This window comes from Alligator mississippiensis, chromosome 3, assembly GCF_030867095.1.
Source record: "Alligator mississippiensis isolate rAllMis1 chromosome 3, rAllMis1, whole genome shotgun sequence".
Taxonomy (NCBI): Eukaryota; Metazoa; Chordata; order Crocodylia; family Alligatoridae; genus Alligator; species Alligator mississippiensis.
The window spans coordinates 49,803,832-49,828,209 of NC_081826.1; positions in this window are offsets into that span (position 1 = coordinate 49,803,832).

Here is a 24,378-nt window from a genome sequence, read left to right on the forward strand (position 1 = left end):
ACTAGTTCATTTTCAAGTTTTGAGCAGAAACTGGTCTTTTAGAGTAGCTCCTATATTCTTGGCTGCCTGCTGAAGTTTGTCACGATGCTGAGACATCAGCATGATGATATGACTGCCACCGTGGAAGATCTGTAACCGATGCCTTCTACATCTGGACCGGGGTCAAACAAGTTTGAGTGATCTTCCCCCACCCTGTTCACCATCTACCTGACCATCATCATCCACCTCATCCAAAATGATCTACCATCTGGTGTCATTATCCAGTATCGACTGGATGGGAAGCTTTTCAATTTTGGGAGCTTCTGAGCAAAAATGAAACTCACCACCAAGGACGTCCAAACCTTCAGGTTGCAGATGATTGCTGCATGATGGGTCACACTGCACAGGATGTGCAGACAACCCCAGATCTCCTCAATGTTTCGTATAAGAGACTTGGTCTGTCCTTGAAGGTCACCAAGATGAAGGTTCTCCACCAACCCTCCCCAGACCAGCTGAACATCCCCCGCACTATCTATGTAGGCAGGGAGGCTCTGGAGTATGTGGAGCACTTGCTGTATCTTGGCACCCACCTCTCTCAATGAGCTACCTTCAATGAAGAAGTCCAGCACTGAGTCAACTGAGCCAGTGCTGCCTTCTTCAAGCTGCAACAATGTGTCTTTGAAAATAGAGATTTTCAGAAGTCAATGAAGGTTCTGGTTTATAAGGCTGTTGTGCTGAACACCATCCTCTACTGCAGTGAAGCCTGGACCATCCATTGATGCCACATTTTAGATGTTTGAGAGCTTTCATTAGCGATGCTTGCATCAAATCCTGGGAATCAAATGGGAGGACTGCCAGACTAGCGTGAACGTCCTCCATGAAGCTGCATCCACCAGCATCAGAGCCTTGTTCTTGAGAAATCAACTCCAATGGAAGGGCCACTGCGTCTGGATGTCCGAGAACTGTCTCCCTCACCAGATTCTCTTCTCCCAGCTCTTCATTGGCCAACACTCAAAGGGCAGCCAAGGGAAATGGTACAAAGACATGCTCAAGGTCACTTTCAAGAATGGAGGCATTGACACCAATGGGTGGGAGGAGCAAGCTGCTGACCATTCAGCGTGGCACCACCTAGTCCACCAAGACACGTGCCACTTCGAGGCCCAATAACTCGGTACCAAGGCAGAATGGCAGTGGCGGAGGAAGGAGAAGGAGACCAACCCGGGGCTGCGAACCCCACTCCCCCTTGCACCAACACGCCCCCATTGCCAAAGAATGTATGCATCCAGAATTGGGCTCCTCAGTCACTTGAGGACCCATCAAGCTTGATGGACTGTCATCCTCAACTTCAAGGGACCGCTGTTGATGATATTCTACCATTATCTGTTTTGTTTCATGAGTCTTCCCTAGCTTGAGTGCAATGGAAAACTTCACACTGAGTTGAGTAAGAGTTGAATCAGGCCCTACAATACTTTCCTTCAGAATAGAAATGCAAGGGAACATTTTTACATACTTCAGTATTACAGTTAAATGGGTTAAAATAATAATATGTTTCTGATTATTCTTTGATTTCAGACAGCATGCATAAGTAATCATTTACAGTCTTTTACCTTATCAAAGAAAGACAGCAGAATTTAAATCTTTTTGTGTATTCAAGAGACTGTTTATATCCTATTATTTACGCCTTAGTTACTGGGTATTCTTTTTGTGATTACTTCATCATTACAGACTATCACCTTTTATGATGATTTAATGTTGATCCCACATTGCTGAATTTAATAGGAGCTCTTGGAGCAGGATTGGGACTTTAATGAAATCTTTAAGGTGGGCCTAATTTAAATCTAACCTTCTTTCTTTACAAAGTTTGCATATGAGAAGTTCACTTTTATTATCTCCTGTGGGGACTGTGTATTGCAGCAATTTTCCTAAACTTATCCAAAGTAAAAAGGAGTAGTTGATGCCAGAGGTCCCAGGGCATTAAAATTCTATTATAATAGATCAAGATGTATATTAATTGCAAGTGTCCAAGTATTTGTTTGGCTTTACTAAAAGTTTCATAGGTATATAACTTCATTCTCTAATCTTGAGAACACTTTATCTTGGTTAATTTCCAGCTCATACAGGGGAGCTGCAATGCTAAAGGGAAACAAAAAGGCCTTTTAGAAAGAAAGATTAAAGACATACTTAAACTGCATACCTAAGTCAGCTTCTATTTTCCACCCTAAGCAGTCCCTATTGTGAGATTTTATTATAGTGATGGAACCCAATTATATGCTATCACAGACTAGCGACCCCAACAGTAAGACTTGCCACTCAGTCATATTTATCCAGAATGCTACTTCAAAGATCATTTTCCTGGTCTATCACTTTGACCAGCTAAACTCTTTTTCCATTATTTACTTCCGCTACTGCCTCTGCCTTCTCTACTACATCCAGTATAAATTATTTGTTTTCACTCTTCAGGCCCTCATAGACTATCTTCACCCAGGGGTGGATCCACAATTTGGCAAAGTGGGGTACACCAGCAACCCCCCCCCTACTGCAGGGGTGGCTGTACCCCTGTTCCCAACCTTCCCCCCCACCCCATTGTAATGGACACATCCCACTGGGGTAGCCTCTGGGGACTTTAAACAAACATGTAAGAACCACCACCTTCCCTTCCATGTGCAGAGAGAGGCACAGCCCTCTCCTTTCTCTTCCCACCCCTCCCTCCCCATGACTTCTGCTGGTAATGCTTTCTGCACTGTTTGGAGGGCATGGGAACTTCAAGGCTGCTCCTGCTTGCTCCAGTTGGGGTACATGTGGGCTGGAAACAGTAACAGCTGTAGCAGTGGGATGGGCAGGGAGTGATTTCCCCCACCCTGCCTGGTCCCCCAGAGAAGGCATGGGAAAAATGAACCCCCTGCCCATTGCCTCTTCTGCTTTCACTGGTCCCATCAGAGCCCACCCTAGGAGCAGCTTTGAAGCTTTATCTTGTCCCAGATGGGGGTGAGGGAAGGAAAGGGGAGTGAGTGGTGGCAGCAGCAGAAGAGGGAGTGGAAGGGTAGGACAGAGAAGGGAAGGTTCCTGAGCATGAAGGGGAAGGAGGGGAAGTCTTACATGCTTTTGAGACTTTAAAAAGTCTCAAGGATCCTGGGCAGGATCCAGTCCAAAAGCTGTGCCAGTGTACCTCCTCTGGAACTGCCCCTAGCTTCACCCTATAGATCATCTCCCATGCAGCATCAAAAGATTTACTTCAGCCTCTGTTCAGCTCATGATCCCATCCTCCTTTGCTTATTTGTTAAATTTATACAGAATCACAAATTTGGAAAGGACCTCAAGGGCCATTTAGTCAGACCCCTGAAGAGATGCACCCTCTGAACAGATTTGCTGTTCCTAATCTATCCCAAGCAGGTTCTTATCCCGTTTCTTATTGAAAACCTCTAAGGACGGAAACGTCACAATTTCCTTTAGGTCGCCTATTTATTTGTGCTATTGTTCTCACAGGAAGTTTTTGGTTGTTTTTTTTCCCCCTGAAAGTTAATCTAAATCTGTGTTGCTCCATTGTAAACCCATTGCCATGTGTTCTGCCCTACATGGCAATGGAGAACAATGGTTTCTTGATCTTCTTTATGGCAGCCTTTCAAATATTTGAAAATTGCTATCTTGTTCTTCCTTAATTTTCTTTTCTCCAAAATAAACAGAGCTAGCACTATTGCACTCTTCTCCTGTGGCTGACTTTCCAATGCCTTTATCATTTCTGTTGCTTGCCTCTGGACTTTCTCTAGTTTCTCTACATCCTTATAATGTGTTACCCAAAACTAGATGAAATTATTTCATATGAGGCCTAACAAATCCTGAATAGAGTGGTACTATCACTTCCTATATCTTGGATTATAATTCTGTTAATGCAACACAAGACTGCATTTGCTTTTCTTGTGAGAGCATCTCATTGCTGGTTTATGTTGTTTGTGACCCATCTTAAACTCGAGATCCTTCTCAGCCGTGTTATTGCCACCCCCATTATCCCCCATTCTATGTTTATTTTCTCCTAAAGTATAGCACTTTACATTTGGCTTTGGGGAACTTCATTTTGCCATCTGTAACCCAGTTCTCCAGTTCATCACTGTCATTTTCCACTTGATCTTACCCTCCAAAATGTCTAAAATACTTCCCATTTTTATCTTCTGAGAAGCTTAAATATAACAGGATCCAGAACTGATCCAGAATGTGGAGCCTCACTTGTGGTCTCCTGTCTATCTGACATCAATCTACTAATAGTTATTCTTTGCTTATGGTTAATGAGCTAGATAGGTTTCTACCAAGTAGAAATTATATCTAGCTCACAATTTCTCCAGTTTTGTTTTCAAAAGGTCCTGTGGGAATGTATCAAAAGGTATGGACAACTGTATACTTGGAGCAGCTTCAAGAGCAGAGAAAGAGATAGAGGTTTCTTGTGAGCATGCAGCAACTGTTACACTGAAACTATTACATGTGCACCAGCCTGTAGTAATGCAAGTGTAGCAAAACTGCTCCAACTTTAACCCTCTGTCATCCAGGATTAAAATTGGAGCAGTTAAGCTCACTTGTGTCACTACAAGGTCATGTACACATAGCAGTTACAGTGTAAAAGCTGCTGGATACTCGGGTAGCAGCTCTCCCTCCTACTTCAGTCCTTTCATCCACCAAAAGAGCTTCCCTTTCACAACAAGCTGGTTTGTCATGATTTCTTATTAACAAATCCATACTCACTGCTAGTGATTATCCCTTCCTTCTCCAGATATTACACACTGTTCTAATTTGACTGTTCTTCTAATTTGTTCTGGTAATTTCCCAGGTGTCAAAGTCAGGCTGACTAGTCTAGCCTATAATAACTTGTGTCCTCTTCTCTTTTCAAAATGACATCTTCTTACTCTCTCGGAGGCCGCCCTGTGTACTTGGGAGAGCTTCTTGCAAAGCTAGCTCATTATCTCCCATGAATTATCTATATTAGCTTCTATGCCTACAAAAAATCTTGACAGTGGGGGCATCTACAATTGAAATTAAGGCAACATAATAAACTCTGGAGGAGTTCATGCTGAAGTCAACTGCTCCTGGGCTCAGTGTCTACACATGCACCCATAACAGCACCAATTGAACTGGGGCAGAGCAGGCTCCTGGCTAGCTGGGCCCCAGTCTCTGTCTACACGTGTTTTGGTGCAGTAAAGTACTCCACCATAAGAAAGTTCTGGCCCCAACAGTGCTATCCTACAGCAGAGTTAATTAGTTTATATAGCACATATAGACTGTGACACTTTGCTGCAAAACTAATTAGTCAACTGCTGTAAAGCGCACTTGTCGATGCACCCAGTGGGTAGGCTGCCGATGTGGTGAGTTCACTCCCTATCATGTTGACCAGCACAGTCTCCTTGTACTCCCCCACCTGTCTGTGTCCATCTGTTTTCTCTTATTTGATATAGATATTAACACCTTTGGGGTTGGATCCCTCTTTTTGTCTGTGTGTGTACAGGGCCTATTACACTGGGTTCTAGGTGCTCTGCTAATACAAATACATTTAAAAAAAGGCAATTGTGGAGTTCTGCCCTGCCCATGACCCCCATTCAAGAAAATGGAAGCTCTGTTTGTATTAAGGATTTCAGCTGTGTGTGTGTATATGTATGTGTGTAGCCACATATAAAATATTGACCTTACAATTCTCCAGACTTTGGGCACCTGGGAATGATTACATGGTAGAGCATATGATGATCTCAGTAAAGTGCCCTTGAGGAAAGTAGTGGGAAAGACTGTGGTGAGTGTATGCTAGGGGCTGTATTTGGGACCTGCACAAAAATTAACCTTTAATCTCTAGTCCAGAAAGAATAAAATAGGCAGATCCGTGTGTGTGCACGTGTGCATGCATGTGGAAAAGTAGGAGACATACTAGCTCAGAGCAAAAGGAAAAGGAGAAATATGCAATAAGAGAAGAGATCTGAAAGTTTTGCTTGCAGTTTGTCTTGTTAAAAAAATATAATGTATATTTGCTTTCTTGTATATATGTTCCAGACCAGAACATCAACTACATTTATTGGTGTTTGTTTATATCCACAGTTTTGTTTTGGGTCAAACTTAATCTATCTTATATTATCACCAAACACCATAATAGTTAGGCACCAGTGTTGGTGTGGTGCAGTATAAAGATTTTTATCAGACTGAATGCTATTTCAAATGCATGCCAAAAATCTTGTTTATATGACATGCACCATCCTGCACTTCCTCCATGCCACATACTTCACAGAAAATCTATTTTAGGAATATATTAGTATTTTAAGTTTCCATGTATTCTAATTTTTGTACCTCTGCCTGTTTTGCCAAACTGTTTTGGGGTACTATGTACCAATTCAACATGCCTCACATAGAGAAAAATGATAATGCATACATATTTACATTTCTAACCTGCAATGGCTTTGCACATATAATGTTGCAGTTTCAAAGTTTGATTACTTCTGAATAGGGATAGAAAATCTGCAGTTTCTAGCTCTTGTGGGCCATATGATATTGCACCTTGAGATACATGATTTTTCTTGTTACCCATACATGGCAGTAATATTTTGTTAAAAATTAAAAATGCCAATTTTTTTTATGTATTGTTTAAGACCATTTTTGTAGTTTGCATTTTGAGATCCGTTGAATGATAGTAATATCTATTGACTGAATTGTTAACTACATTGACAATAAAGAAAAACCAGCAGAAAGAGGTAGCCAATGACTATACAGTTTGCTGAGCTTCCAACCCCCTTATATTCACCAGCCACATAACTTCTCCAACTGGAAGTGGGCAGTTTCTGGTGAAAAATGTAAACATCCATTTGAATACAGCAGTATTTACATCAATGGTATTTGAAATTATTTTGTTCTCTGCAGATACTCAGATGAGACAGTTTTTGTTTCCAGATATGTTTCAGGAAAGAGGATCTCATGAATGTTTGTGCCAATCTGAATTTGTTTTAATCCTGGATATGTTTGTACAGCTGTCTTGAAAGCTGTGTGGGAATTACTACAGTCCTATGACTGAAGTGAACTGAATAGCAGATTATGAATAAATACTCAAAGAAACAATGCAAGCAGTATCTTTTAGCTTCAGATATCCTAGGTGCCATGTTGTCTCTCGTGAAAGCAGAGACCAGCCCACCTGGATCCTCAGAGCAACAAGAGTCTAAGAGTAAGATTCCTTTCCTAAGTAACTATCCTGGACATAAGAATCTGTGCCCATCATGCCCCCTATTTTAAAGATGCCAGTTTGGAATGGGTAATGAAGCTGACTGGAATTTCCCTCATGTTGGTAGTTATTATTGAATCATTTATATTGCAGTAATGCCCCAGTTGGAACTGTGTTATGTACTATGTGACACACAAGAAGACAGTCACTGCTTTAAAAGGCTTGCAATCTAAGATAAAATGTGACCTTTGAAGGGCATGGAGAATGAGAGAGAGAAATGAACAAATATAGTTATATTTATGTGCACACTTGTATTTTTTTAAAGTTATTAGAAATAAATTAAGTGAACCCACAGAATTGTTCCCACACATGTATTGAGCAACCCTCTTATACACTGATCTGAAATTTTTATCCTGGTTTTTCAAGATATGCATTAGTGTGTGTGGTAGTTCACTATAATGGTACAATAGCTCTAACTTGTTGGGTTCATACTGCTCAATAGGCAAATGATGATTTATGTTCTTTGAAAGGTTTCTTATTTGTTGGTTCCAATTGATCCTGACTTCAGAAAGTTCCCTTGTAAGGAAAGGTACATATGAGCAATTTATCCTGGATTAAGAAGGGGTGAACATTTATTTTAAGGGATAGAAAGTGCATAAGCATGCGCATCAGTTCTTCTTAAATATGGTAAAGTCTCATGGCACTTCTCTCTTACCTTACTGTAAATTGTCCATATTCTAAGTGCCTATGATATACAGTGTTTTAACCTCTTATGTTATCACTTTACAACAGTTAGCAGCTAAGGCTGGGTCAAGAAACCTTTCGGCCTTGTGTCTTATCAAAATAGCAAGAAGTCCAATGAGATAAGTTTTTAGTTCCTGGATACATAATGAGCCAATTAATCAAGACTGTTAGAGATTTCAGAGAAAAATGGACTCTAGACGCTGTACTTCTGCTGTATTAAATCAGGGCAAAAAAGAATCAGGAAGTTATTCTGGATCACATTATAAATCAAGAGTGAGATGCTGTTAAAAATATTCAATCTCATTTATGTATGTATTTATGGCTGTGTCAAAGCCAAAGGTGGTAATTATATTGCTTTTAATTGATGCTGGTGAGGCCTCACTTGAGTACTGTGTCTAGTTTGGGATAGTACTCCTAAGAAAAGATGAGCACTTGTAAGAAAGAATTGTGTTTGTTCAGTTTAGAAAAGAGAAGATTGAATGGAGACATTATAATAATCTTCCATGTACTGGAGGTATGTTATCAAGAGGGCCCCTGGTTTTCTCTGTTTAAGAATTGCACATTCTCTGATAAACTAAATTATCTCATAAAAAAATCCCAAATCTGCAATTAAAATGAAGCGCCACTATATAGACATACATACATACATGCATATGGCACCCCCTGCCTGACCACCTTCCTCCAGCTCCTTCCAGCTCCTTGCAGGTTGGAACTCGCCAGCCTGCAGAAAGCACTTTGCAAAATGGAAAATCCATGTGTTTCTCCATTTAAACTGAGAAAAATGCAAATTTCTCATTTTAAGGGAAAATCCATTTTCTTTTTCATTTTTCTGTGGGGAAACAGAAAACCCGGATCCCTGGTTATCAAGAAACTAGTGACCAACTGTTCTTTCAGGCCACTGGGGGAAGAAAGGATTCAGTTTGCTTAATTTGAAGAAAAAAAGAAAGAAGAAAAGATTTAGGTTGGATATTAGGAAAACTTTCTAACTGTTAGATGGATAAAGAATGGAAATGGGTTATATCAGGAAAGTTCAAAACATCATTCTTTGGAGGTTTCTAGAACTGGTTAGATATGTATTCAATGAGGACAGTCTAGGCATACTTGACCCTGCCTCTGGTTGGACAAGAAGATTTCTTGAGAGCCTTTCCAAGCCTATATCTCTGAAATTCTATGATGCTAAAGAATAGCATCTAAGTGGATTTGGAAACAGCTGGATTTCTTTTTTCTCACACTTCTTGTTGTGTAAACTTCCTTTCTGTTGTAAAGATTCATATTTATAATGATACTATGGGTATAGAGAGACTCTTTGAACTTTCTTCCTGCTCAAGGAATTTTTCCCACTGCTTTATCTTTTGGGACAAATTTGCACTGCCCTCTCCTTCATCTGCACCTCGTTGTCAGGAACACAGTTTTATCCAGCCTCAAACCACACAATTCATTCACAGTTGCAGGAGTAGAACAATAAACTTCTGAGTAGTAAACTCCAGAAGCCTGGAAAATAGAGGTAAAGTAAATCTGGTGGCTGCAAAAAAGAGAGATAGTTGGAAAAAATGTACCAATGCTGTACTTCAGCTTTTTTAAAGTAGGGCAAAAAAAGAGTCTGGAAGTTATTATGGATCACAGATTATGAGACAAGAGAAAGATGCTGGGTTAGGCTAAGGCCTATGCGAAACAAGCAGCCATTTGAAGCCAGGCTGTAAAATCCATGTGCATTCCTGGGCATCTTCCAGAGGTGAATGCTGGTTTAATGGGTTGGTTGTCAAGAAAGCTGTCTCCTGCACAAGAGTTTCACTCTTATGGCTAATAGAGTGCTTATTTCAGTGGAACATACCTGTCATAAAAGATTATGATCAAACAGGCTTAGGGAGTCCTTCAGGTGACTCGGTTCCAGAGTACTTGAAAGATAAAAACTGAGTCCTGAACACAAGGTGGTATTCAGTGGGGAGCCAGTTAAGCCTTAAGCACTGGGATGATACCCTTTCAATAGCCTGCTATATTCTGAGCCTAAAAAACTTGAGCTTTTTTAGGATCAATGGTTTCATATTTTCATACAACAAATTTCAGTAAACATTCCTGAAACTCATCAACATGAGGATCGCCATTGCTAATTCCACGTGGAAGAGGAGTGGCTAAACCAGAAATGTAAAGGAAATGTTCATAGTCCTATCTATTTGAGTGTTCTGAAATGCAAGTAATAATTTGTAATGTTCACTTAGGATTTTTTGGTGGAGGAGGGATGGATATTTGTCAAGAAGTAGGAACAGTTGAAAGGAAGGAAAACAGTCATTTTAAAGTAGACTATGTTTCATTCAAAAAAATTGAACAAAGAAATTCTATTAGCTCTAATTAGAGCCTAATCTAGGTACAAAAATGTGGTATCGAAATAATTGATATAGAACAGCTGCCTTTAAAAGACTAATGCCATTACTAATTCTTCCCTAGAGTTTGTAAATTATTCAACTTCAGTAGAGTGAATCACTTGCATTACTTACTGCTCTGTTTGGCAGCCAAACAGCATATGACTATCTCCTGGGACTGTGTCCCATGGCAGCCGGTGTTCCTATCCCAATTGGAAGCCTTAGCTAAAATAAGGAACGCTACATCTGTAACAAAACTGCATTCTCCAAAATGTCCTCCAAAATAAAACTCTATAAATATAGAAAACCTTAGGGCTTATATGTGGGAGGTGTGGGAAACTGGAATAGTTGGGGAAGAATCTTTAAAAATATTAGTAGGTCAGTGATGGAACCAAAACAAAATTTAGTCAACAGAAGAGTTTTATGCGGTTTGTTTCCCTTTTTTTTTTTTCTTATTCCTGCCAGGATACACAAACTACATCTGTGTAGTAATAAGTACATCAATACAGAAAAAGAGGCACAGTACAATTGTACAAGGCGCTCTTAAGGCCCTGTTAGAATACTGTGTAGTTTTGGGCCCCAGCATTCAAAAAAATAAATTAGACTGGAACACATTCCAAAAAAAAAAAAAAAAAAAAGGTCACAAAGATGGTTAAGGGAATAGACATCTTTTCGTATGAAAGATTAAAGGGGTTTGTCTTGTTTAGTCTAGCAAAATGGAGACTGAGCAGGGATGTAGTTGCTTTTTACAAGTACATTTGTGGGGTGGATGTTAGGGAAGAAGAGGAGCATTTAGGCTAAAAATATTGGTATAAGGACAAATGACTACGAATTAGCTATGGATAAATTTAGAAGAAAATTTATATGTAGTGGAGAAATGAAGTTTTGGAATGGTATTCCAAGCATTGCTTTAAAACTGAATTAAGTAAGTTTGTGGAAGGAACGATATAATGGGGCAGGGAGTTCTGGCTCATCAATAAATGTCTGAGAGTTGGAGTTATTTGCAGCCCTCCGGCTGTAGTGCAAAGGAGATCTTGTAATGTGAAAGGTGACTGGTACTCCTATAAATGTTACTGGTTTCTTCTTGTTTTGGAGGCGGGGGGAGTTTGAGGGTGAGGGGAGAAACATTGGTGGGAAGGCCGGTTTCCTTCTGAGGCAGTGGGGCATTGGCTGTTGCTAAGTCTGGGTGGGGAGTGGGTATTCAGTGTGCCAGTGCTCCTGTTGGTACTTAGAGGAGAGACAGGGAGAATCCAAAGGTTTTTGGCCTTCTCCTTAGGGTGATGCCAATCATCAAATTTTGTATCCAAAATAAATGTTTCTCCTATGTCAGACTGTCATGGATGGTGGGTGGTTTTGTCTTCTTCTGTACCTTGGGGAATAAGTTTTCTCCTAGGCTCTTCTGATCAAATATAAATAAACTATTTCCTTTCATTTCTAGGTTTTGATAGTGCAGTTTTCTCCCTGACTCTTTATCTATAGCATGTTACATCTATGGCATTTGGAGTACTGGGTCTTGTCACTGTGGATGATGGTTTTACAGTAGAGACTTTGGAGATCCCTTGGCTTAACAATTGCCTAGGAATGCAAGGAAATAGATTCAGTGGCCCAGGAGGCCTCTTTTACTCCTATGTTCCTATTGGCTTGACATAACTGTAATGGCTTGATACTATCATTGTTTTCTTTTAAGTCTAATGAAACTTCTTCCATCCTAGAAATTAACGTAGTAGGGGCTTTTAGCTATGAACTATATTCTCTGTTAATGAGAAAAAATGAAGTAATTCTGAGAGATTAGGTTAGCAGGATTCCTGTGAGAGCTGGATCTTGAGAGGTGCTGCATGCCTGTGTCTCCCACCAGTACTCTTTCAGAATTTGGCGTACAGGTAGAAGTGGGTTTGAAGCATTGCAGAAGTTTGTTCTAAATGAGCTGGTAGAGCTAGAAAAAAAATGCTTACCAAATTATGACAGACCTGACTAAGGCAGTACTATTTCCTAATGAGAATGACCCATATGTATTGGGGTCAGCTGTCTCTTTATCATTTTATAACTAAGAGGTTCTGCTTTATAGTATTTCTTCATACATGGTGAAAACCACAGTCATATGTTATTTCTCCTGTGAAGTAATCCTTTCACAGTTTTCTTGAAATGTCTGACTAGATGGGTAATCAGTGAGACCATATCTCTGGCTACTCTTGCACAGGATTGTGTGAAACTACCTAACCCAGTGAACTGGAATGAGATTAATTCTTGGTCTTCTGACTCTGTCCTTTATTGACTTGATCCGTGTTCTGTGCTTGATGGGTTGCTCTCTCTCTATTCTTCTCCTGTGACAGCACATACTGGACTCGGAGTTCTATTTGAAATTAAATGAATTGCTGTTGCTTTCGTTCAGTTCATTTGGTAAATGGAAGCCACTTTGGAATGTGTTCAAACTGTCCTTGTTGCCCTTGGATCTCCTTTTATTTCCATGGTGGCCCTAACTGAATGATGTGATTCATGGATAGAATGCAGATGGGACAGAGAACAGAGAAGTGTTAATTCTTGCTCAGAGACTGTTCTTCAGCTCTCAACCTTTGTTCCAAAAATTTAAGCCAGTTGCTTGTTCAAAACCAAAATAAGACTACTGCAAATAGTAATATTTTGACACTGTTCCTCTGCTGCTTCAGCTTGAACCTCGTTATAGCAGACCCTGCTTTCTCTAACCCACCTTTCTATATTACCAACTGCTGAGATTTATCTAATGTGTGTCAGTTTGTAATGACCCCTGGAGGCTGCTTCACCAATTAGGATGACTGGAGCACAATTAACTCTGAATCTCCAAACCCTTGTCCGTTGTAAGCCAAGGAGGAGGCTGGCTAAGAGACAACTTTGAGGACTCTGTTATAACAAGGGAACTGACAGGGATGATGATGAGGGTCTATTTTCTTTAGAAAATGTTGGGGGGTGATTTGTAGGAAAAAATGGCAAAAGAACAGACATGTTTGTAGTTTTAGTGAAATATTTTGCAAATAAAAGCTTAATTCATTTTTAAGAAAAATATGCTGCAAATGGATTTTTCATAGGAAAAAATCTCTTTTCCAAACAGTTGGAGTGCATATTAAAGAGATGTGTTGATTTGTTTACTGCTTTTTTCTTCTGATAGACATTTTATTTCTGTTTTGAAGCTGATGGATTTCCCTCTTATGAAGGAAGCTTTCTGGCTGTTTAGCATCTGAATGGATGTTTGATACAATATGTGTCCTTACATGTTTTTTTTACAAGCTTTTGAAAGAGTCAGTGTATTTGGGGCAGAGCCAGCCTAGCTTTCTTTCCTCTGGTATAGGGGAAGATTTACCAGGTTCATTGGAAAATGCGGAAAGGGTGGGGACAATTTAGGTCAAATTTAGAGGTAATTAATAAGTTTTGTGTGTTACACCTCAGTGAGTGGGTGTAAATTACACTGCACAGGCTAGGCTTTGGCACTCCTGGCTCCTACCGCCTGATTATTCCAGGGAAGATGCAGGATCTATTATATGTGTATATTGAAAGAGCACACGCTGTGGTTCTGTGTCTAAAATTTGAGACTTCTAGCTGGTAATGCAGTAGTAATACAGTAGGTAGCTCATTAGTTTTTCATCACTGAGCTCTTTGACAGGCAGATCGTTGTCTTGCCAAGTGCTGACACTAGTGCTGCAGAGAAATTTCCCAGGAGGATGATAACCATTGTCTTCATGGGGTACTTAGTAATCAGGTAGACTATCTCAGAATTATCTAGTCTGTAAATAAATAAATAAATAAATAAAGACACCTTAATATAGTGAAGTTCACTTCAATATGCATGTATAATTAGCTAGGTCCCTGACACTTGTATTATAATGCCATTAGAATCATAGAAAGCTAGGGTTGGAAGGGACCTTAGGAGGTCATTTAGTCCAACCCCCTGCTCAAAGCAGGACCATCCACAACTAGATTATCCCAGCCAAAATTTTGTCTAGGCAGGTTTTGAAAACCTCCAAGGATGGAGATTCAGCCACCTTTCTGGGCAACCTGTTCCAGTGTTTTACCACCCTCCTAGTGAGAAAATTCTTCCTAATATCTAACCTAAACTTCCCTTGCTGCAACTTGAGACCATTGCTCCTTGTTCTGTCACTGGCCACCACTAAGAACAGTTTAGCTCCATCCTCTTTCTAACCCTACTTCAGGTAGTTGAAGGCTGCTATTAAGTCCCCTCTCAGTCTCCTCTTCTCCAGACTAAATAAGCCCAATTTCCTCAGTCTTCCTTCATAAGTCATATCCTCCAAGCCCAACATTATTTTTGTTGCCCTCCACTGGACTTCTTTCAATTTGTCCACATCCTTTCTGTGGGGGGGGGGGGGGGGGAGGGGGCAAAACTGAACACAGTACTGCAGATGTGGCCTTACTAGTGCTGAATAGAGGGGAATAATCACTTCCCTTGACCTACTGGCAACACACCTACCAATGCAGCCCAGTATGCCGTTAGCCTTCTTGGCAACAAGAGCACACTCCTGGCTCATATTCAGCTTATTGTCCACTGTAACCCCCAGGTCCTTTTCTGCAGAGTTGCTGTCCAGCCAGTCAGCCCCCAGCCTGCACCAGTGCGTGGGATTGTTCTGTCCTAAGTGCAGGACTTGGCACTTGTCCTTGTTGAACCCCATAAGATTCCTTTTGGCCCAATCCTCCAATCTGTCTAGGTCCCTCTGAATCCTAGCCCTACACTCCAGCATATCCAACCAGTCCCCCAGTTTCTGTCATCTGCAGACTTGCTAAGGGTGCACTCTATGCCACCTTCCAGATCATTGATGAAGACATTGAACAAAACCAGCCCCAGGACTGACCCCTGGGGCACTCCACTTGATACTGGCTGCCAACTAGACATCAAGTCATTGATTACTACTCTCTGAGCTTTACGCTCCAACCAGTTTTCTATCCACCTTACAGTCCATTCATCCAGCTCATACTCTTACTTTGCCTGTGAAAATGTTGTGGGAGACCGCATCAAAAGCCTTGCTAAAATCAAGGTACACCACATCCACTGGTCTCCCCACATCCACAGAGCCAGTCATCTCATCATAGAAGGCAATCAGGTTGGTCAGGCATGACTGGATCCATGCTGACTGTTCCTAATCACCTTTTTCTCCTCCAGGTGCTGACAAATGGATTCCTTGAGGACCTGTTGTATGATTTTCCCAGGGACTGAGGTGAGGCTGACTGGTCTGTAGTTCCCTGGATCCTCCTTTTTCCCTTTCTTAAATATGGGCACTGTGTTTGCCCTTTTCCAATCATCTGGGACCTTTCCTGATAGCCATGAGTTTTCAAAGATGATGGCCAATAGGTTTGAAATCACATCAGCCAACTTCCTCAGCACCCTCAGGCTCATCCCATCTGGCTCCATGGACTTAGAAAAGCTGGACATGTACAAGTAGTCCCTAATCCATTCTTTCACAACTGAGGGTTGCTCACCTCTTCCCCAAACTGTGCTTCCTGATCAGTCGTCTGGGAGCTGATCTTGCCTGTGAAGGCTAAGACAAAGGCAGCATTGAGCACTTCAGCCTTTTCTGCATCCTCTGTCACAAGGTTGCCTCCCCCATTCAGTAAGGGACTCACATTTTCCTCGATTCTCCTCTTTCTACTGACATACTTGTAGAAACCTTCTCATTACCCTTCACATCCCTTGCTAGCTGCAACTCCAATTGTGCTTTGGCCTTCCTGACTTCATCCCTGCATGACCGAGCAATGCTCTTGTATTCTTCCCTAGTTATTTGTCCAAGTTTCCACTTCTTATAAACTTCCTCTTTGTGATTTAATTACCAACTTCTTCATGGAAGAGGTCAAAGCCAATTTGATTTTACTGTTTTGCTCCTGGGTTCTTCAGATTTCATCCTGGGACCATCATAGAGCTAATAAATATATTGCAATTTTTTCAAACTAATAGAAGATCAACTCTATGCCTTTAAACTTCTAAGTACATCTGAAGAAGTGCCACGTGTTGTTTTAAAAATGCCTCTGGAGACATAAAGGATGACCAAAATAGATAATCTTGCTTGGATTATAATATTGGAAAAAAATATAGGAAGATGTGATCAAATGCTATGCTGTTCTAATGAAAAATTTGTGCCCATTGCTAATGGGATTCCAATGAGTAATTTTATTTCTGGCCTGAAGAGAAAAAAGTCACTTCCCTGTGACTCAGGGCTGGCTTGCATGGCTGTGTGAGGGCATAAGGAGGGTTATTTCTTATGTTGCCTATTCAGATCACAGGTACTAGCCCATGTAGGTAACCAGAATCTGTAGGGCTTCTTTATCCTTCATCCCATCAAAGCAGGTGTGATGGGACAGGCCTTTCTGATGCACAAGGAAATGTGTATGTGAGCCCACACAGAAACTGTTAGTCCACTCTTTTATTAGAGGGGGTTACTAAGTGTGCAGCAAAAGAGTTCTTGGGTCAACTAATACAAAAAAAGGGACAGGAGCAAGGATTAAAGGTTAATAACAAGTGCCCCAAGAGGGGTTGGGATGGGATAGGAAGGTGACAGAGACTTAGCTTCAATAGTACCCTGTGGTCACAGTCTGACAAACCTTCTATGCTTGTCAGGGATAGCCTAGTTATCAGGAATAACCAGAAACCAGATTGTGACTCAGTTTACTCCAGGAGCAGCATAACAATGCTCAGGTCTTATGATAAAGCCTTAATCATGTCTTTTGTTGGTAGCTGAAATGTGTAACTATTATGATTGTTAAGAACCTTGGAACTATAGAGTATTTTTATAGTTTGTTTGATTATAAATCGCTATACAGAAGCCTAAGAGTTACTTCACTTGTACAGGGTCCTCTAGGAGTATGGTAATGGACAACAGGTGCAGATAACCCCAACCTGCTATATTTGACACAAGTCCTTTTAAAATTCAGCTGTCTCCCACACACCAACTCTTTGTGTAGGTAGGCTGGTGACTCCTATATGATGAGAGGCAAACTTGTTGCCTTGAAAGCAGCCCTTACAGAGAGGGTAAGCAAGAGAGACTATGGAAACAGTTTGTAACATGCTCCCCTATACTGGGCTTTAAGATGATCAGAGTCTGCTTCTTGGGGTAAAATAGTTTGGTTGGATAGCTGCACTACCAGAGATATGCTGTTTCTAGTTATGTCCATCCGGTAATGCACTGTGCAGTGTAGACATAGGCCAGGTACAGACATTACACTTTGACTGGTATAAGTGATTGGGAACCAGTCTACCTGTGACAGAACAGAAGTTCAGCATACATAGACCAGTTTTAAAATGGTGGAACCCGGTCTAAAGGTATTTTTACATGTGCTCCTGATGCGGGGCTGGGCACTTTTAATTAGTGATCTGTGCTAATTAAAAGTGCCAGGCGCTGTGTCGGGAGCATGTGTATCTGCAGCGCAGTGTACCTCCGTGCTGAGAAAATGGCAGCAGCATGCTTTGAACTAAAGCACATCGAATGTGTTTTAGTTTAAAGGGCACCACCGCCATTTTCTCAATGCGGGCACACACCACCATTGATATACGCGACTTGCAAGGGTGCCAGAGCATGCCAATTTATGTGCTCCAGCAGACTCAGTTAATCTACTTGATTAATCAAGTCTGCTCCAACACGCTGGATTTCCAGTGTGTTGGAGCAGGCTTGCCACATGTGTGCAAGTGCTCTAAGATTTGCCACCTGCCCCCACCAAATAGCGAATGTGTGTTCTGTTTGCTACTGGTTTAAACTATACTGCTTGCAGAAAACCATGTAACTTAGATCAATTTTGCCTTGGGCTTTTTGAATGTCTGTACGTAGCCATAGTCTTCAAGCACCCACATGAGTAGGTTGTGCAGAGAAACTAGTGCACTCTAAACCCCCACCCCCCATCCCCCCAGCTTGCTGCACAGAATAATTTACCTGTGCAGACACACCCTGAGAGAGGAGCCAGAGTACACTTCTGATTTGTAACAATAAATAAATGCCTCTAAAAAGTCTTCCACAGCCAACCTAAATAAAACAAATCAAGTGAAAAAAATTGAATGCTGGTTTTTCTTAGAAATCTGTATTGAGTGATTCTTACCTCTGTCCCCCAACACACATGCACACACACACATGCGCGCGCACACACACACACACACACACACACACACACACAGCTTTCATGGTAATGTTTACTATGGTCTCTAACACGTACAACTCACTGATGGGCAGTCCCATCCTTGGCACTGCACCAGAGTCTTGAAATATCTAGTACGGTGCTGGGGTTGGGAATGACAATAAGCTGATTGTCAGTCCTAGACCTGGACCCTCCAGGACTGCAGGTGCCTGGCTTTTAACTTGATCCTGACAAGTGAAATCAGACAAGTGAAAGATCCAGGATCTTTCCTCCTGACGTGGGTCCTTCCTCATCTGACCTGGAGACTTGGTACAGCACAGAAGTCCCTGGCTGAGGTCATGGCTGGGTAAAGACTTAAGATTGCTCATATTATCTCTGTGGAGCAGGTTGATGGTAGCTGAACATGTATTCCTTAATACAATCTGGAGATATTCCTCACACAAAAAGGCCTAACTTTGCAATGATACAGACACACGTAGCTTGTGTTTTATGGCTTAAATGAGCAGACACTTGTGTTTTAAGTGCAGTTAAAGTATAACATGCTTTTAAGTATAACATGCTTCATAGCCCATACAGGGAGTTGGGAAGTTACAACTATATAGAGGCTAGCCAGGGTGAATTTTTGGATGCTGAAGGGCATATACAAGGACTATGCCAGATACTTTTCATTAGGAAGAGAATGGTATAGGCAAGGCAGCTCTAAGTGCATTGTTATTTCCTGTATACATACACCTTCCATTCTGCCTTCCATTCTGGGAATCCCAAAGGGAACTGCAATACTGTCTCAGAAATAGTTTTCCCATGATCCACTGGAACAGTGTACCTGTCCTTTGTCTCTTATTCAGGTTTGTGCATGAAGATAGAATCTAGCGTTAACATGGTAAGGTTTTTGAGGGCGTGTGTGTGTGTGTGTGTGTGTACAGTGCTTGGCACAATGGAGCACTGATTCTGTTTGAAGCCTTTAGGCACTATTGTATAATCATAACATAGAAAGTCTCTGTCTTCATTGCTCTTCTTCTTCTGTAGTCACTGAGTAAAATACCACCGGATTGGAATGGTTATCCTGGACGTGCAAAATGATCTCATTTTTCACAGGTTTAAAGAACCATGAGGGGCCAGGACAGAAGAGGAGTGCTGTGCATTTATTTTGGCTGAATATTGTGCAAATAGTTGCAATAGCATGTGCTGTTTTAAAGTGTGCAGGTCCTCTAGGTTACATTCCAGGCAGACCTACGCTATCAAAAGAATTCTAATGGAATGTAGGTCAACAACTGGTGTTAGTCCTTCTCTCAGTGTTTGGTGCCACCCAGTTTTTTTTATCAGCGTGTTTCCCCCATCTACCTCTTTGCTTTTTTCCCCCAGTGCTGTCTTTGCAGAAAGCAAGAGATCTTATCTTTGTGCCTAGCCTGCTTGCATTTGTTCTGCCAGCCCTGCTTCTGCCTGCAATGCCATCATTACACGTCTCATTAAGTAGTCAAGGTCAACCCAGCATTAAGATCTACTGTATGTGTCACTCTGTGGGTGGCATAATAAAAAGATCTAAATAAATGAAGATTTCTGTAAATGTTTTATGTCCTCAAAGTGATGGGAAGTAGCTTTCTTTGTCTCTTACATAAAGCAGTAGACAATTAGAGAGTTTTAAGGGAAGTAGGCACATAAGTTAAATGAGTTGACTGCCACTTCGGTGAATTCTAATACTGCTTTGGCATAATGTTGGTACTGTGTAGCATAAAGGCAGGCTTTTCATTCATGCAGCTCATAGCTTTTAATCCATAATGAATTTTTAGTTTGCTCTTTGTCTTTCACCAAGATTTTTCTCTCTCACCATTTTCCTCCTGTTTGACTATTCACCAGCTCATATTAATATATATGTTCTAATGGATAATAAATTAGTTTGTAAAGGTCTCTGGTCCTTTCTTAGACAAAACTCCCAGTAAAACTAATATAATAAATCCTTGATCCATACATCCATTTTTTTTGCTTTAGCGGTCCAAAAAAAGGTCAATAGTATAAAGGAATCCTGAGATTAAAGAAATCTTTAGTGTATATAGAGAGCAAATAGAGAGAGCATAGATCTCCCTCTGCTACATAATCCCAGCCAATCCATAGGGTAACAGCCGCACTGGAACTTCCCTGGGGAGAGAGTTAACTGAAGTACAGTATTGCCATGCTGTTGTGATTTTGGTGTAATGGTTCTAGAGGGAACCATTATCAGTTGGTAGATGTTAAAGCAGCTCTGATTTTTTTCTTATATACCAAAGCATCACAGAATATTGCTGTGGTGTACAAGCACTTCACATCCTCAGGCCTCTTAGGTCTACACAGTTCGGCCAGACCATTGCCCAAGAGCTGACAGCAAGGCTTTTTGTGTAATAACTGAGTAATGGATGCAAAACTTGGTCCAGTGTTGGGACATGGAATTGTATTGGTTCATATTGTGCTTTCAGTTTTGAAGCCGAAATCCCTGTTTGGGAGACTTCTGCTTTAAAAACAATGGCCCGTCAAGTGAATGTGGAAAGCTCAGGAGGAAACAGGCAAGAAAAACTGCAGAATGCAAAGTAAGATTTCCTCCCTTCTCCAGCTTGCTACCTTCTAACAATAATGGATTTAAAGAGCCTTCTCTCTGCCAGATGATATCATACTAGCGTTACAGAACTCTTGTCTCTTGGGTGTGATTGTTCTAGATTTCAACACATGGAAAAAGATTCATTTGCTTGAACCTGAAGCTGTCTCTTGTAAAGAGATTGCCTAAACCAGGTAGTGACAGGCTTTCTAAACAGGTAGTATCAAGAGGTGGATTGATTTTAAACCTCAATGCTCTGAGAATGTGAGTCACACTGCAAAGAGGATAGAAGATGGCTTTAAAACTGCTAGAACCTATTGATGGCAAGTCTGCTAAGAATTCCAGGAAAGAATATAATGAGCTACATTATATTATAAAGACATGCATTTTTTTCATCTACCCTTTACTTTTTGAAAACTGCAGTGTTTCTCCTTTCATTCCTTTCTTATTCCATTTGTAAGGGTACATATTCTGGGTTGATTGACTTAATGCTTGTAATTATATGTTAAGATGCTGCAGGCAGCATGGGCATGAGTAGCTTTCTATTTTGTGCCAGCCAACTCAAAGAAAGAGTTGCATTGACAGCATATGTAAAAGTAGACTTAAATAGTGGGAAATGTAGAAGTCTAATAATTGTCAGTTTATCAGAACTGATACAATACTGTAAGTATGATTCTTCTGTAAATAACAGAAGTGTCCCCATTTCACTTTTAACTTAGATAAGAACATTATTATTAAAACACAAGGTTTTCTCTTACTCTGTGGTTAGCACAAGTGTTTTAGACCTGAGGCACATTCTCAACAAATGATTTAATGCCTAATCTGCACATCTCACTCAGGCTGAACTACCAGTGATTTCAGTGCCTTGGAAAATACTGCAGTTTGTGGCCTTTAATGGGCAAATGTTAGAGTAATATGACCAGTAATCACTTCAAGAAATCACAAAAGGAAATTGAGTCCAGGTATAAGCAAGTGACATGTTCACTGAAGGCAATGGGACTTCCTTGTACCAGGGCAGAATTGGCTACAGATGTCAAGAATTTACCTGTTTCTTTATCTTGAGCATCTGTATTGCACCCCCAACTGCAGAGTCTATTCCTAGCATCTGACAAAGCAGGTTGCTGCCTATGAAGGCTCATGCTTTTCTGAACCAATTAGTCTTTAGGGTGTCACCCTGTCCTACCTCTTGCCTGACTTCAGGCAAACAGAGCTAACCACCCCCTACACTGTCAGAAAACCACTACATTATCTGCTTGTCCCAATCCACCCAATAAACAGCTCATATTTTGGTGTTCTGGAGTATCACAGGAAAATGGCAATGATGCAAGCAGATCTGAGCCTTAAGGCCTGTCAAAATAGTGATATCATTATGGTTCCCTAAATTACAAATGCAGACACTTCCTAGATCAGAGAGGTTTATTTCAGTAAAACTGTGGTAGAAGAGCCAAGTTAGGAAGGTATTTTAAATAATCAGAATAGTTCCTGCACCAATAATGCAACCAACATTAGCAACCACCATGGTTTTGTAGAGAGGAGGTTATGCCTAACAAACCTGGTGTCCTTTTATGACCAGGTAACTAACCACCTGGACATGGGACAGGAGGTGGATGTCATCTACCTAGATTTCAACAAGGCCTTTGATACTGCTTCCCATGAAATCCTCTCAGTTAAGTTGGAAAGTACTGGCCTAGACCATACTACAGTGAGATGGGTTGAGAACTGGCTCAGCGGCCGATGCTAATGAGTCATGGGGTGGCCTCATCCTGGAAGGCCATCTCCAGTGGTGTACCCCAGGGATCAGTGCTTGGGCCCGTGCTCTTTAGTATCTTTATTAATGACTTGGTCAAGGGAGTTAAAAGTGCAGTGATTAATTTTGCTGATGATACCAAACTGTGGGGACAAGCGGACACATCAGAGGACAGGTCAAGGATTCAGGAAGACCTTGACAGGCTGGTCCTATGGGCTGAACAAAACCAGATGAGGTTCAACAGGGACAAATGCTGGGTCCTTCATCTGGGTAGGAAAGAACCCTCACCATATCTATACGATGGGTGGTGGTCCACTGGCTGGCATGGCATCCAAAAGGGGTCCAAGGGTGACAATTGACCAGAATATGAATATGACCCATCAGTGTTATAACATTGCCAACAGAGAAAATAGAACTCTGGTGTGCATCAGCAGATGTGTCGCCAATAAATCCAGACAGGTGCTCCTCCCCCTCTACTCGGCGTTGGTAAGGCCACAGCTGGAGTACTGTGTCCAGTTCTGGTCACCACACTTCAAGAAGGATGTGGACAAGCTTGAAAGGGTGCAGAGAAAGGCCACCCTCATGATCTAGGGCCTGGGGGCAGGCCCTATGAGGAGAGACTTCAGGATCTGGGACTGTTCAGCCTGAGAAAAGGAAAGCTGAGAGGCAACTTGATAGCTACCTACAAATAGGTCAAGGGAGAACACCAGGACCTAGGTGAACAACTTTTCTGAAAAGCTACACATTCCACCTGCCCTGTCCCCCCACCCAGGAAGATGCGAACCAATGGACACAAGCTAGTAGAGGAAAAGTTTCAGCTGGACGTAAGGAAATACTTATTTTATGTATGGATAATTAGAATCTGGAACACACTTCCAGCAGAGGTGATGCAATTGCCATCTCTGGTGGTCTTTAAAAGGAGGCTGGACAAGTACCTCGTTGAGCTCATTTGAACCCAATTACCTCCTGCCCATGGCAGGGGACCGGACTTGATGATCTTATAGGTCCCTCCCAGGTCTTCTTTCTATGATAGTGGTATGATCTTAGTTTAATGGTAGAGATTTTTTTGGAAGCTAGAGGAACTGGTTCCTGTGTTTTAATTCTGCCCACATTTACCTTACTAATGGCAAGTGCAGAACTATCTGATTGACCTCTAGGTGCCTATTTTCATCTTTCGGCAACAATCAGAGTGTCAGGCAAACCAGTTCATACCTGTACACTAACCTCTGCCGCAACATAGATAAAAAATTAAAATTCAAACTCAGGCCTTGATTGAATTAAAGTAATTTCACAGCCTCCATGGTGTGTAGGCAGTAAAAACTGGCTTTGCAAACAGGCAGCTGAATCACCAACAGCAACAGACAATGAGTAAAAGACCTTTAAAAAGAGAGACATCTTGTACCTTTTACTAAATGGTGAGGAGGGTGTGAAGATGACTGAGATGATTCAAGGCCCTGATCAAAACCCTTTTCTTGCCTTCCCCCTCCATGTTCAATTTCCATAGATTGCAATTTATACCTCACCACAATTTCTTGCTACATCTAAAACAAAACTTGAAAATGAATGTTAAGTCAAAACAGCATTAGTGAGAGAGACCGGCTAAACTGTTCAGCCTACCCACAAGTTGATTTAACGTGCTTATGCAAGGTCATCATCTGTAGGCTCCATTCTGTCAGTTCTAAGAGTTCTACTTTCAATCAGTTCTGTGGCCCCTACTAAAAAT